The sequence below is a fragment of the Vigna angularis genome, chromosome 5, assembly GCF_016808095.1.
Source record: "Vigna angularis cultivar LongXiaoDou No.4 chromosome 5, ASM1680809v1, whole genome shotgun sequence".
In the NCBI taxonomy this organism is placed as follows: Eukaryota; Viridiplantae; Streptophyta; class Magnoliopsida; order Fabales; family Fabaceae; genus Vigna; species Vigna angularis.
The window spans coordinates 24535326-24549798 of record NC_068974.1 but is presented as its reverse complement, the minus strand read 5'-3'; the positions used below and the strand labels follow the sequence as shown (position 1 = coordinate 24549798).

Sequence of the window (14473 nt, the reverse complement as noted above, 5' to 3'; positions counted from 1 at the left end):
CAATCTCCCGCTCAAATTTTTATTGAATTCACTAACCTTTTGACGTCAAATTTAAAAGGCATTCAACGTTTTATATCCTTTTACGTCGAATTACAATTCTAAACAACGTTTTATAATTGCATTTATTTACAAAAATGCCACCGCTCATTTTTAACGTTGGCTATTCAGTGGTTGGACGTTGAAAGTGTGACGTTATACGCTGTTTTTGTACTAGTGAAGCCTTGTTCGAATCAAATAAGCGGACCTTATAAAACCTTAGGTTGAATTGATGAATCACAGGACATGTGGAACAAATAAGTGTAAAGGAGAAAAAACGAGGTTATGAAGGAAGAGGTGATCGATTTGAACCTAAAATGCCTTTGGATAATGAAGAACTTACATTTGGTGTCGAGAGGAAAATGTGGAGGCACGAGAAGATGCAACTCAATGGATAGTTGACGTGAGGAAGAAGAAGCATTCAATGGAATGAGGTTGTTCGATGCTTGGTAACACGATGAATAAATTGGAAAGCTCGCGAACAAAATAGTTTAGTGATGTTGTGAGGAGAAACGAGAATATGGAAGAGAGGTTTCAGTGTTAGAGAAGATTCGAGTAAAGAAAAATTGGGGAAAAAATGAATTTCGGTGGAGGAGGAGAGAAAAACCGAAGGGAAAAAGAGGAAAATGAAAGAATGCAAGGTGTGAATGGAAGGTGGCTAAAGAAGGATCCCTTTTATTCTCTAGCCTTGACTTTCCAGGTGGAATTTGGGTTTTGGAATTCAATCTACAGAAACTCAATTTCCATTTATCTCAAAAGTGCAATCACAATGGTGAAGTTGGCTATTTATACTAACCCATGATTCATGCAAGCTAAAAAAAACCATATAATGAACATCAAAATACAAGTAGAGGACATTGGGGAAGGCTTGTTAGGCAGTATACTCTCATTCCCTCCCTCTTGAAAAATGATTTATCCTTAAATCTGACAGTCACCTTTATTATTAAGAAACTCCTCAACGTCTTCGGAGCATGCCATCTTGAATTGACTTTATTTCTCTATTTCTTGGGATCCTCATGACTTCCTCCTTGATCAAATATTAATCTACAATAAGCATCAAACATATCTCTAATTAATATATTTCTAATAAATAATTCTTTTAAAATAGTATCTTTAGAATAAGGACTTCTCATATTTTATTTTCTAATTTTGAGAGAAATTGAAAGTCCTAATTCATAAAACACTTTGCTTTTGTCTTGAGCTACTTAATTCCACAAAGGTAACACTAACTCAAGGTTTGAATTGCCATATTTTGAAAAATGTAGTGTAGTAAATGAAATGACAACTTGTTTAAAAGAGAAGTTATAATTTGAAGACTTAAGAAAAATAGGAGAAGAATTAAATGATTGGAAACCTTCCCTTATAACTTTGGGTTCCATTGGGAAGATGGAAGTAGAAATTTCCCTTAGTAGCAACTTTTATTTTTCTCTCTTTTCTTTTTCTTCCTTTTCTATTCTCTATTGCCTTTTTCTTTTCTTTTTATCTTCTCTTCTATTTTCCTCTTCTCTTCTCTCTTGCTCTTTTCTTTTACTCTCTCTTTCTCTTTTCTCATCGATGACATAGATCTTAACAATTAGGAGTTTACATTGTTAATACAGTCCACAATACTTAAAAATAAACATTATATATATATATATAGATATATATATATATATCGAAGTACATTGCATAGAAAACCAAGCAAAAGAGGAAATTAAAAACACTTTTTTTTGGTTCCTTCACTATAAGGGCCTTCGCACCACTGTTAAGACTCCGGCAAGTGTACCGAATCGTATCAAGTAATAAACATGGTAAGACCAAGTATCATTTCCCTAGAGACTCACGGCCTAAACAGTTATGTGATTTCTTGATTAAATAAGACTTGAAAACAAACTCTTTTGGTTTAGAATGCAAATACTGAAAAGTAAATATGCATGCAATTTGATCAATTGGACAAAAGTCCAAAGATGAACGAATTTGATATTATAGGATGAATATGTTGTTGGGGTTAGATTTCACCTAGTTTACTCTCATGTATATACGAATTCTACTTCTTCGTTAATGTCAATGTCAATGTCACTATCTTAAATATTTAAAACCCGATGCCTCGGCAAAGAAAGCATATCCTTAATTATTAGTTCATACGATTCCTGGCATTCCTAATAATTAATTTTGAAGATAGAAAGCGTAAGACAACCAGAACTCATACCCCCATTCCTGAGCAATACTGCTTCTGGGAATAATTCTCCAGAACATGAATTGTAAGATACCTTCCGGTACTCATGCAATCATACATCATGCTAATGAATGAGTTAAACAAAGCAAGCAATACGCAAAGAAGAATTACCCTAACAATTAGTGAAAGAAGCATATATAATCAAAAATAAATTCAATACATGAGAGTTTACAAAGGTTACATCATTCCCCAACAACAAATAGAGTTTAGTTCACCATTGACATGGTGAAACTAGATGAATAATGGAAAAAGAATGAAAGATAAAACCCTAGAAATTGAAGATAGGAGCTTCCGCATCCAAATCTGCCTTTGAGGGAGCAAAAAGTTTGTTTTTGTCCCTATTTCGTCCAATGAGATGAACCCTAGGTCGTCCAAGTCCTTAAATAGAACATAAAAATAACAGAAAACTGGTCCAAGCCCACGAGACTAGCGCTCAACGCCCCACTAAGGGCGCCCAGGCGGTGTGCGGGTCAAAACTGGCGCTCAGGGTCAGCTCAGAAGGCAAGCAGGCGTGGTGCGACAAGAGGAAGTGGCGCTTAGCGCCCCTGAAATGGGTGCCCAAGCGCGAACCAGGGGCATCCTGCGCTGAAGGCTCCAGAAAAAGGGCAGCCAAGCGTGAGCCAGTGTACTCTGGCGTTGAGGGCCCTTTAAGTGGCACTCAGCGCTGCTACGATCCTTCTTTCTGATGCTTTTCCATCTCTTCCTGAGTTCCAACTCCTTACTGCTTCAACTCTTCTTCCAAATCATCTCAATTTCTGTTGAAAACAAGGGAATCTAGCACAAAACCATTAAATTCTTCTTCAACTCTCTTATTCCCACAAAACTTTGATTTCAAGCTAGTTTCTAAGTCAAACAGGGTGTTTTTAGTATCAAATAACGGTACATTCAATCGTTATCAACCACCAACCTTAATCGATGCCTCGTCACAATTGAACTACGTCTTGCGAGACGAACCAAAAATGGGCCAATTAAAAAAAATTAACATAGATTAGTGTTCGCGTGTTTGACCCTTTTTTCGATTTTAAACATTTTAGGCATTACAGATTACTACGAAAATGAAGGAAGAGAAGAATCATTTACGAGATAAAGGTCTCAACGTCAACCTAACCAACAACGCAACGTAGACTCACACCGAACCACGAAGGCCGAATGAAACTGTTTGCTGACCGAGATTGTTTGGCATTGGCGACGATGGGAAAAACCTTCGAACAGGTTTTGAGAGAAGGGAGGTGGAGTGAGGATTGGACAGAACAAAAGGCTAGGGAGAAGAGAGCTCGAGTGACGGCTCTAGAGAAGAAAGGTTTGAGAGGAAAGGTCGAGTGAATCTTGTGACAGAGAGATCGACTAAAGGTTCGAGAGTAGTGGAGTATTAGGGCTGGAGAGCGCAGAGGTTGGGTATTAGGGCTCGAGAGAGAGAAGTAGCTCGACTGAGGCTTCGAGTAAAGAGGGTTAACCTAAATTCAATTTCTCTTTACCCGATCTATATGTAACTTTGGCAGGTAACATTTGTTTATAGTTACATACAGATTCTACCAGTTACATACGGACCTAATCCTTAAGTAATTCTACTACCACCACGCGCATATATTGCATACGGAAGTTACATATGAAATTTTGGTAGGTATAAATATGTATGTAATATCCGTATGTAACTCCTTTTTCAGACTCCGTATGTAATACCTATATTACATACAGATTATAATCCGTATGTAACTATCCGTATGTAATTGCAACATTTATTGTAGTGATATAAGAATTTTTCAAGTTTTTCTTCAAACAAAGTTTCCCTATAGAAGAAATCATCTAGGCTTCTAATGAAAGTCTTTCCCTCTTGAATAAGTTTTACAATTAATTCTAGGCCTTTCTTTGTTGAAGAAGGAACAAAATTTCTTCTCATGGAAACTTTTAATGTATTTCAATCATGAATGGAGGATTTTCTACCTTTTTTGTCACTAGGTTGCTGATGAATCATTATTTTCTTCTCTTCACTTAGTTTATTGTACAAGAAATAATCAGGGAACTGTGCTTAAATGTCTAATATTTCCCCATTTTCTCTAATTGTGCTTATTTTGATCAGAAATTCTTATTTTAATTAATTTGAATTATTTGAGCCTATTATTTTTATTATTGACTGTAGGGAAATTTTTGATAAAATTTTGGGACTTAGAGAAATGCCATATCAATTTTATTTTAAGCTAAAATAAAGAAAAGAGGTGTGAAATTCAATTATGGAAGTGCACACGGATAAGAGCTTGATTGGAAATGCTTAAGAAGAAGTGGTACAAGATGAGAAAAGGAAGGCAGCACACGCTGCAATCAGTTGTTGTAGAGTAAAAGGATCACGGTCTAGCAATGAAAGAGGAAGCCACGTATGTGGCTGAATTAAAAAAAAAGAAAAGAAATTGGCTAAATCCAAGTGTTTGTGGGCTGTACTTGAATCATCCAGACAAGGAAATACAATATTAGGTGCTAGCTGCCACAATAACATTTATCACTAAAAAATGGATAAAAGGAGATACATGGGCTGCACACGTGAAAGTGAGAGCCACCATATAGTCTTGGAGAATTTTGTCTTTGGCTTATGAAATCTAAACCCGTGAAGCTGGATGGAGAAGGGGCCACCTCACAGCTTTCTTTATTTTGTGGCTGCAAATCACGTAAAGAAAGAAGAGGGAAATGGAGTTGATGGCTTGGCATGCAAAGCAAAGTGCTGAATTTTATTAAATTAAGATTTGGGAAGCAGATTTTAGTGGATTTTAGGAGTAGTGTAGGAACTACCCACGTCTGGGAGGAGGCTCTTGCCTCTTCCTCTTCCAAAACTCTCTGTATTTTAATTTCAGTGCCAAAACGTAGTTTTCATTTCTGAACGTGTCATTTCATTTTTAGTTGTACTGTTCAACGAATTTAATTTCAAGTATTGAATCTTTGATGAATTTTATTTTCATGTTAAGTGTTTTTATTTTATCTGTTAAATTTTACCAGTAATGATTTTCCACACAGTTAAATTCAGTCATTTCTTTTTACCGTTCAGTTTATTTTCAACGTTGTTTTTACTGTTCATTTTCACTGTTGCTTTGGGTAAATTTTATTTACACTGCTGTTATGTTTTTGCATGTTTATTGTTCCAGCATTTTAATTTCAAACACTGTTAAATTTTCCGTTTACTGATTTTTACCGTCTTTTACCGCACACTGCGTAATTTTCCATTTTCTATTTTTACAGTCTTTTACCGTTCAGTTTTTACCGTCGTTAAGATTTATTTCAGTGTTTTTAATTCTGTTTTATTTAATTTCCAGTTTTAAATTTTATTTTCCGTACAAAACATCCACAAAACCATCCCTTTTTCGTGTAAGACTGAACCGACAAAAATTGGTCCTTGAGAGACGACCTAGGAGTCAAATCCTAGACTATACTGCATAATTTTTGTATCAAATTTGTATGACCGCGACAGTCGTACCAGTTGCCTTTGACTCCACCACTCTCTTTCATGCTCTTCAAATCTAGAAAGTTATATGTTAAGAACATAAGATTTACTATTTCTAGCAAAAAAATGGATGCATCTCATCAATTGTCCTTTCCTAAGCTAAGTATATTAATGCACTAATGTCCTTACCAAAGAATGGAATATCTCTCCTAACTTAATTATACATTTCATCCTCAGTTTCTTTTCTAATTCCCCAAATGATGCAGGACGGGTTTGAAATAAGCACGATAGATTAACTAATATTTTTTATGGGATTGCAAACCATGCAAGAAGCAAACACTATCTACGTTGACCAGACAAAGTATTTTAAAGAGATGCTTATAAAGTTCAAGTTGGAAGAAACAAAGAAGATAAAGAGTCCAATGCATCCAACAACTAGCTTGGGGTTAGATGAGAGCTCTATAAAAGTGGACAACACCATCTATCGTCAAATGATAGGTTCGCTTCTATATCTTATAGTGTCTTGCCTGATATTATTTTTAATGTTTATTTATGTGCTATATTTTAATCAAATCCTTGACAAAACTCACTTAAATGTTGTTAAATGCAACTTTCGTTATCTAATTGGAACGTTTAATCTTGGTCTTTGCTTTAAAGGAAGAGAATCGTACAGACTTCTCGGATATTGTGATGCAAATTAGCTTGGAGACAAAGTTGAAAGAAAAAGTACAAGTGAAGGATGTCATTTCATAGGAGGAAACCTCGTCTCTTGGACAAGTAAGAAGCAAGAAACAATTGCTCTTTCCATAGCTAAAGCAGAATACATATCAGCAGCCAGTTGTTGTTCACAACTTCTTTGGACCAAGAATAAGCTTCAAGACTATGGCGTCTACGAGAGTAAAATTCCTTTCTTTTGTTTTAATAATGTTGCTATTGGTGTACCTAAACATATTGAAATAAGACACCACTTCATTCGTGATTATGTACAAAAAGAAATTAATGATTTACAATATATAAAAACTAGAGATGAACTTGTTGATATTTTTACAAAACCTTTAGTTGAAGAAATATTTGAATATTTGAAAAATCTTTTGGGCATGAAACATGTTGACTGAATGTTATACTTCAATGCATCTAGTGCTCACACATTGCATCTAGTGAAAAACATTAAAAGACATATCATTTAGAGATTTCATAATCAATTGTCTGGTCTAAGACACATCGTCTAAGGCACATCGTCTAAAGACACATCATATTTGCATGCATAATTGTGTTTAGTACAAAGTACAACTAAATGATTCTTTTGAGGACTGTCTAGATTGAAGAAATATTTAAAATCTCTATCACCTTACCTAACCGTACAAAATTCATAAATTGTGATTTAATGGACATTATGACTCCTCGATCACTATTTCCCAAAAACAATTAATACTCTAAAATAGTAATCGTCCATTTCCCTCTATAACTGAACCCATATCTCACATATGTGGCTTTGATGATGACAAAAGAAATGTTTTATAGTTTCTTGCACAACAAATGGCGAAATAGTTGTTTGCATAATCTGTTAAATTCATCATATATCAATATATGTTAAACAAAGGCAAAACATCAAGTTTTAACTGATTAGATTATGTGGAAAATCGATTAAAACTCGTGGTTATGCCTCCATATTTTATCGATTGCATTAAGGTATTATGAATGAAAGATTTTGTTATTTTCCTAATCGGTTAAACTGTGTTTCATATGAAAACTTTTTTCTTAAAAAGTCATAACTGTCATAACGGTCATATTTTTCAAAGTTGTGGCTTGTATGAATTGTTTAATCGATTGCATGCAATTTTAATCTGTTAAATTTTGTACAAATGTAAAAGTGTTAAAGCTGAAGGAAATGCTTAACCGATTACATTAATTGCATAATCGATTAAAATGCGTCAGACTTCAGAAATCTATAAATAGACATATTGCTCTCTGTATTCAATAATTTTTATGATTCATATCTTTTATAACTGACTTTTTGTTGAGATTTTAATTTTAGGAGCGTCCTGAAATCTTCAAGAATCAAGATTGCTACATTTGAAAGAAACTCTTAAAGCTTATTGCAACAACAATTGTGGTTTCACTGTTGATCATATTTGCACTTCAAGGTGTACTTCTGGAGATCAGATTTATCTGTAATCAAGGTTGATTGTTTTCCCTATTACTTCGGCCAGAAAAAGGATTTGGTGAAGTTCCCCGACTTAAAGGTTGTATTACTCTAAGGGTGATAGAAAGTGGGTGATCTTTCTAGGTTGCTATAGTTGGTATTGAGTTAAGAAGGAGAGTACATTGAGAGTATTGTTCTCTGTATGTCTTGCTTGTAAGAACTCTATCAATATAATGGTATCCCTTCATCTAAGGTTGATTGAAGGAAAACTAGATGTAGGCAGTTGGTCGAACTAGTATAACCAACTGTGTGAATCTCTCTTTCCCTACACTTTTACATTATCTTTGTTCTTGATTGATTGCATTCCAAGAAAGCTTCAAAGATTTCGAAAAGTTTTTTAAAGAATAATTTTTTAAAGGGGAAAACCAATTCACCCCCCTCTTGGTTGAGAATATTGGTCAAACTATTTCTACAAAAACCAAAGCCAATACTTCAACTCTTTCATATCTTTGCCCAAAAACTCTTATATTTCCATAATCTCTCGAGTCTTATCTTATCTCTCTCTCACACAGAGTTTCAAAGAAATTTCTATGTGAAACCCTAAATCTCCAAACACGTTCAAAAACACCTTGTAACCATCCCTCTCAATGTCTACCAAACAAACAAACAACATCTCTACATATGATGTTTTCATTATAAGAAAGTTCACTTATGCTAACCCCATTAAACACAAGCCAACAAAACTTTCTCTTGAGAATTGGATCAACCTTAACGTTCCTCTCGACCTATGGAATATAATGATCAAGAAAATGGTATCTGAAGAAACTATTAAACGCTGATCTTGCTCAACGTCATATAGAAAATTACATAATGGGAGCAAGGGAGTATCGTTCAAGGAAATTCTTTTAATGCCAATAACATCACCTCTAGATGGCACTAATCCATTTCTGTAACAAAGGTAGTTCAACAACAAAATATTTCACTATGTTTAAACGATCTCTCTATTTAGCAAAATCGGGAAGAAATTATACGAGTTTATTCTTTCCAAACCCAATATTTAGCCTTCCCTTTCCCTCACCCAACACTCTCTACCACCTTTGAAGTACCTGAAAAACACAAAGGGGAGTTGAATAGTGTTTATGAAAAATGTTTTCACAACCCATTTGATAATATAGCACGCTATCGAGCTCTTGAAATATATATACATATATATATATATATATATATATATATATATATATATATATATATATATATATATATATATATATATATATATATATATATATATATATATATATATATATATGCGTTGATAATTTTGTCGTGTTATTTAAAATAAATTTACTGTAGTGTTTTGTAAGAACTTCCTTGAAGAAAAATAATCGTTTAACTTAGAAGTTCTTGTATTTGAAAAATAAAGCTCAACTGCAGATTTTAAAAACGGATCGTTTAGTTAAGAGAATAGAAAATAACACAAGATATTTTATATTGGTTCGCTCCAATTGAGCTACGTCCAATCTCCTTCGCAGAGGTTCCACTATAATTTTCACAAGATTACAAATGAGTATTAGCACCACTTATGGTACTCAGCTACCTCGTCGAGATTTACTCTGAGTATTAGCACCACTCCTAGTACTCAGCACCCTTACCGAGATTCCCTTTGAGTATTCGCACCATTCTTGGTACTCAGCTCCCTCTCGAGCTTTCCTTTGAGTATTCGAACCACTCCGAGTACTAGACTACCGTGCCTAGATTCCTTAACTCAAACAGAGTTCGGTTGCAAGTGTTTTAATTCACTTCAGAATTGCAATCAACGATTGGTTACAGGTAGTTCAGACTAAATCTCTATACTAGAGCATTTGATTACAATACAATGTAGTCTAAACATTCGCATGTGTTTTTCTCTTCTCTCTTACAATAGTAAGGATTTTGACGCTTAAGCTCGAGAGTATTTTTTTTCTCTTTTTCTATTTTTCTCTTCTTTTCTCTTCTCTTTTCTTCAGTTCAGATGTATTTTTTTCTTTGAGTTATTTTCTCTGTTCTTCTCTTTAGGATGAATATGTCATTGTAAGATTTTCTTGTGCTCTTAAGCTATCCTCTTTAGTTATGGACTTCATGGATATATGTCCGGGACTAGATTTGTAATTGATAGTTTTGATACTTGTAATTTCTCTTTCTTCTTTTCATAGTAGGTGTTGTGTAAGTCAACTTTTGTTAGAGCAGACATGTTTTTTCATTCCTTTGCTATAAGTAGGTTGTATGAACATTTTAGACTTTGCTTCAAGTGAGGAACTTTCCATGATTATCTCCTTTTTCTCTAATGTCCACATTTTTATATTTGATATGTAGCACTATAGATGCGTGTAAAATAGCTTATTTGCAAAATTAGAGTAAATTGTGCATGCAGTAGATATGTCTTTACTTATCACTTTTGTTGTTTTTGAATGTTGAGCATTTAATGTCATTTAATGCTTTCTCAGAACAACAAAGTGCTCTTGATTTTCTTCCGTTAGGTAGCATTTATTTATTAAGCTCTTTTTCACGACGAATACCTAGCATGATATCTACTTCATCGTAAGATGAGGTATTTGTTAAGTTGATGGTATCTTCTGGTCAAGTAAACGCTTCTTTAGATTTAGTCTTTGGTCATATAGCGTTTAGCTTGTTTAAGATTTTCTTATAATTTAACAATTCAGTCTTTTAAAAGGTTTTGTTAAAGACATTGTCTCGACTAATTTTTGTTTTCAAGAGATGTCGAATACTTATTTAAGGTATTGTTAGCGTTGAGCATTTAGCTTGATCTCTCTTGGATGCTTTTAGACAAAAAACCATTTGGTCATGCGTTTAGGTGTTTTAACCTAATTGTTTTTCTATTCCTAAATGTTTTCCTAGATGTTTTACTATTCCTAAGACGTACGTGTTTTCCTAGATGTTGGATATGTTTCTAGAAGTGAAGTTGGATATGTTTCTAGAAGTGAAAAACCTTAGCAAATCACAAAATTCTTTGTATTGTTTATATCCTTTCTTTGAGAGTTATCAATCTGTACTTTTGTTTACTAAACTATGTTGTAAATTCTGAAGAGAATTAAAACACTTAGTGTTTAGCTCAGTTGAGTCAAACAGTCTAGACTTGTTGTCTAGAGTTGACATTAGAAGTGGTTTGAGTATAATGTATGCTATCAGATATGTTATAACAGTTGACTAAGAGGATATATATTGACGCCCTCTCCAACTCTATTAACATTCCTACGAAATTAGTTATTAATTAAACATTTTAAAAGTAAATTATTAAATTTAAATATTATTAATTAATTTTTAGAATAAATGAGTGTAAATAAAATAAATAATAACATTATAAAAGAAAAATCATTAGAAAAAAAATGATACTCTAATATTCTATCTAATACAAATTAAAATATCTCTACTATATGAATAAACCTCAGAAGATATCAACAAGTAGTTTGTCTTGCTGCATTGGTCCAGCAACGAGTCAAGAATGGCACACATATTATTCAGTAAAGTTGTGACAGCCACAAAAATGGTTATAAAACAGACAACACAGTGGTCCCAATTATACTATTTGATTTTCTGAGCAAACGTGCTTTTACATACTACAAACATATAATTTATTTTTTGCACCTTCCACCTCACCTTCTTTGTCGCGTTTATGTGTATTAGAAAATTCTTATTCGTGTGCTGCTGTCTATTCACATTTTAAGTCATTTTGAAAGAAAAATATTGATTCGAAAGAAATGTTTCATGTTATTAAACACCCTTTTAGGTATATAAGAACACCTTTTTAAAAGAAAATATAAATAGCATGTCTTTAGAAGAAAATATTTAAACGAAAATATAAATATCAAAAACACTCACAGATTCAGCACAAAAGTCAAAGTGACTATTTTAAATAATTTTTCAAAGTTTCCGAAAAAACAAAATAATTTATGAAAAGATAGAAAACAATATTTTTTGGGAGATCTGGACCCACTAGCTGGCTACGCGAGCTACCACGGTATCAGAAATTTTTTTCTACCCAAAATGCATATATAATAATAGAAAAACGGTTAACCGGAGCAAAAGTTAGGATTATTTTAAAATTTGCACCTCTTTTTTGACGTTTTTTTTTTCCTTTTTGACGTTTTTTTCCGTCCTTGTTAGTTGCAACCAAGTTCCAAAGTACCGCCTACACGACTCCAACTAACTGTTATCACGGCTTTTTCGGATCCAAACCATCCACCTCAGGTCACTCGCACGCGTGTCTCGAAGTCTTGAAACTTGTACACGCTGCCGAAGCGATATGTACATTGATCGTGCAAAGATTGGCAGGTGCGATCATACCAGCACTAATGCACCGGATCCCATCAGAACTCCGCAGTTAAGCGTGCTTGGGCGAGAGTAGTACTAGGATGGGTGACCTCCTGGGAAGTCCTCGTGTTGCACCTCTTTTTTGACGTTTTTTTTTTTTCCTTTTTGACGTTTTTTTCCGTCCTTGTTAGTTGCAACCAAGTTCCAAAGTACCGCCTACACGACTCCAACTAACTGTTATCACGGCTTTTTCGGATACAAACCATCCACCTCAGGTCACTCGCACGCGTGTCTCGAAGTCTTGAAACTTGTACACGCTGCCGAAGCGATATGTACATTGATCGTGCAAAGATTGGCAGGTGCGATCATACCAGCACTAATGCACCGGATCCCATCAGAACTCCGCAGTTAAGCGTGCTTGGGCGAGAGTAGTTCTAGGATGGGTGACCTCCTGGGAAGTCCTCGTGTTGCACCTCTTTTTTGACGTTTTTTTTTTTTTCCTTTTTGACGTTTTTTTCCGTCCTTGTTAGTTGCAACCAAGTTCCAAAGTACCGCCTACACGACTCCAACTAACTGTTATCACGGCTTTTTCGGATACAAACCATCCACCTCAGGTCACTCGCACGCGTGTCTCGAAGTCTTGAAACTTGTACACGCTGCCGAAGCGATATGTACATTGATCGTGCAAAGATTGGCAGGTGCGATCATACCAGCACTAATGCACCGGATCCCATCAGAACTCCGCAGTTAAGCGTGCTTGGGCGAGAGTAGTTCTAGGATGGGTGACCTCCTGGGAAGTCCTCGTGTTGCACCTCTTTTTTGACGTTTTTTTTTTTTTTTCCTTTTTGACGTTTTTTTCCGTCCTTGTTAGTTGCAACCAAGTTCCAAAGTACCGCCTACACGACTCCAACTAACTGTTATCACGGCTTTTTCGGATACAAACCATCCACCTCAGGTCACTCGCACGCGTGTCTCGAAGTCTTGAAACTTGTACACGCTGCCGAAGCGATATGTACATTGATCGTGCAAAGATTGGCAGGTGCGATCATACCAGCACTAATGCACCGGATCCCATCAGAACTTCGCAGTTAAGCGTGCTTGGGCGAGAGTAGTACTAGGATGGGTGACCTCCTGGGAAGTCCTCGTGTTGCACCTCTTTTTTGACGTTTTTTTTTTTTCCTTTTTGACGTTTTTTTCCGTCCTTGTTAGTTGCAACCAAGTTCCAAAGTACCGCCTACACGACTCCAACTAACTGTTATCACGGCTTTTTCGGATACAAACCATCCACCTCAGGTCACTCGCACGCGTGTCTCGAAGTCTTGAAACTTGTACACGCTGCCGAAGCGATATGTACATTGATCGTGCAAAGATTGGCTGGTGCGATCATACCAGCACTAATGCACCGGATCCCATCAGAACTCCGCAGTTAAGCGTGCTTGGGCGAGAGTAGTACTAGGATGGGTGACCTCCTGGGAAGTCCTCGTGTTGCACCTCTTTTTTGACGTTTTTTTCCGTCCTTGTTAGTTGCAACCAAGTTCCAAAGTACCGCCTACACGACTCCAACTAACTGTTATCACGGCTTTTTCGGATACAAACCATCCACCTCAGGTCACTCGCACGCGTGTCTCGAAGTCTTGAAACTTGTACACGCTGCCGAAGCGATATGTACATTGATCGTGCAAAGATTGGCAGGTGCGATCATACCAGCACTAATGCACCGGATCCCATCAGAACTCCGCAGTTAAGCGTGCTTGGGCGAGAGTAGTACTAGGATGGGTGACCTCCTAGGAAGTCCTCGTGTTGCACCTCTTTTTTGACGTTTTTTTTTTTTCCTTTTTGACGTTTTTTTCCGTCCTTGTTAGTTGCAACCAAGTTCCAAAGTACCGCCTACACGACTCCAACTAACTGTTATCACGGCTTTTTCGGATACAAACCATCCACCTCAGGTCACTCGCACGCGTGTCTCGAAGTCTTGAAACTTGTACACGCTGCCGAAGCGATATGTACATTGATCGTGCAAAGATTGGCAGGTGCGATCATACCAGCACTAATGCACCGGATCCCATCAGAACTCCGCAGTTAAGCGTGCTTGGGCGAGAGTAGTTCTAGGATGGGTGACCTCCTGGGAAGTCCTCGTGTTGCACCTCTTTTTTGACGTTTTTTTTTTTTTCCTTTTTGACGTTTTTTTCCGTCCTTGTTAGTTGCAACCAAGTTCCAAAGTACCGCCTACACGACTCCAACTAACTGTTATCACGGCTTTTTCGGATACAAACCATCCACCTCAGGTCACTCGCACGCGTGTCTCGAAGTCTTGAAACTTGTACACGCTGCCGAAGCGATATGTACA

The 14473-nt window shown here is 35.9% G+C and overlaps 7 non-coding genes across 7 annotated transcripts; all 7 read left to right on the top strand.

Annotated features, from left to right (window-relative positions):
- The first annotated feature begins 12145 nt into the window (after positions 1-12145).
- Positions 12146-12264, top strand: LOC128196888 (5S ribosomal RNA). Its single transcript, XR_008249294.1, has one exon. It is a non-coding gene; the product is annotated as a 5S ribosomal RNA (ribosomal RNA).
- Positions 12265-12483: 219 nt separating this feature from the next.
- On the top strand, positions 12484-12602 carry LOC128196943 (5S ribosomal RNA). The gene has a single exon (XR_008249349.1). It is a non-coding gene; the product is annotated as a 5S ribosomal RNA (ribosomal RNA).
- A 220-nt stretch (positions 12603-12822) lies between these two features.
- LOC128196941 (5S ribosomal RNA) lies at positions 12823-12941 on the top strand. The gene has a single exon (XR_008249347.1). It is a non-coding gene; the product is annotated as a 5S ribosomal RNA (ribosomal RNA).
- A 222-nt stretch (positions 12942-13163) lies between these two features.
- LOC128196930 (5S ribosomal RNA) lies at positions 13164-13282 on the top strand. The gene has a single exon (XR_008249336.1). It is a non-coding gene; the product is annotated as a 5S ribosomal RNA (ribosomal RNA).
- A 219-nt stretch (positions 13283-13501) lies between these two features.
- On the top strand, positions 13502-13620 carry LOC128196911 (5S ribosomal RNA). Its single transcript, XR_008249317.1, has one exon. It is a non-coding gene; the product is annotated as a 5S ribosomal RNA (ribosomal RNA).
- Positions 13621-13816: 196 nt separating this feature from the next.
- On the top strand, positions 13817-13935 carry LOC128196917 (5S ribosomal RNA). The gene has a single exon (XR_008249323.1). It is a non-coding gene; the product is annotated as a 5S ribosomal RNA (ribosomal RNA).
- A 219-nt stretch (positions 13936-14154) lies between these two features.
- On the top strand, positions 14155-14273 carry LOC128196940 (5S ribosomal RNA). The gene has a single exon (XR_008249346.1). It is a non-coding gene; the product is annotated as a 5S ribosomal RNA (ribosomal RNA).
- Positions 14274-14473: the final 200 nt, after the last annotated feature.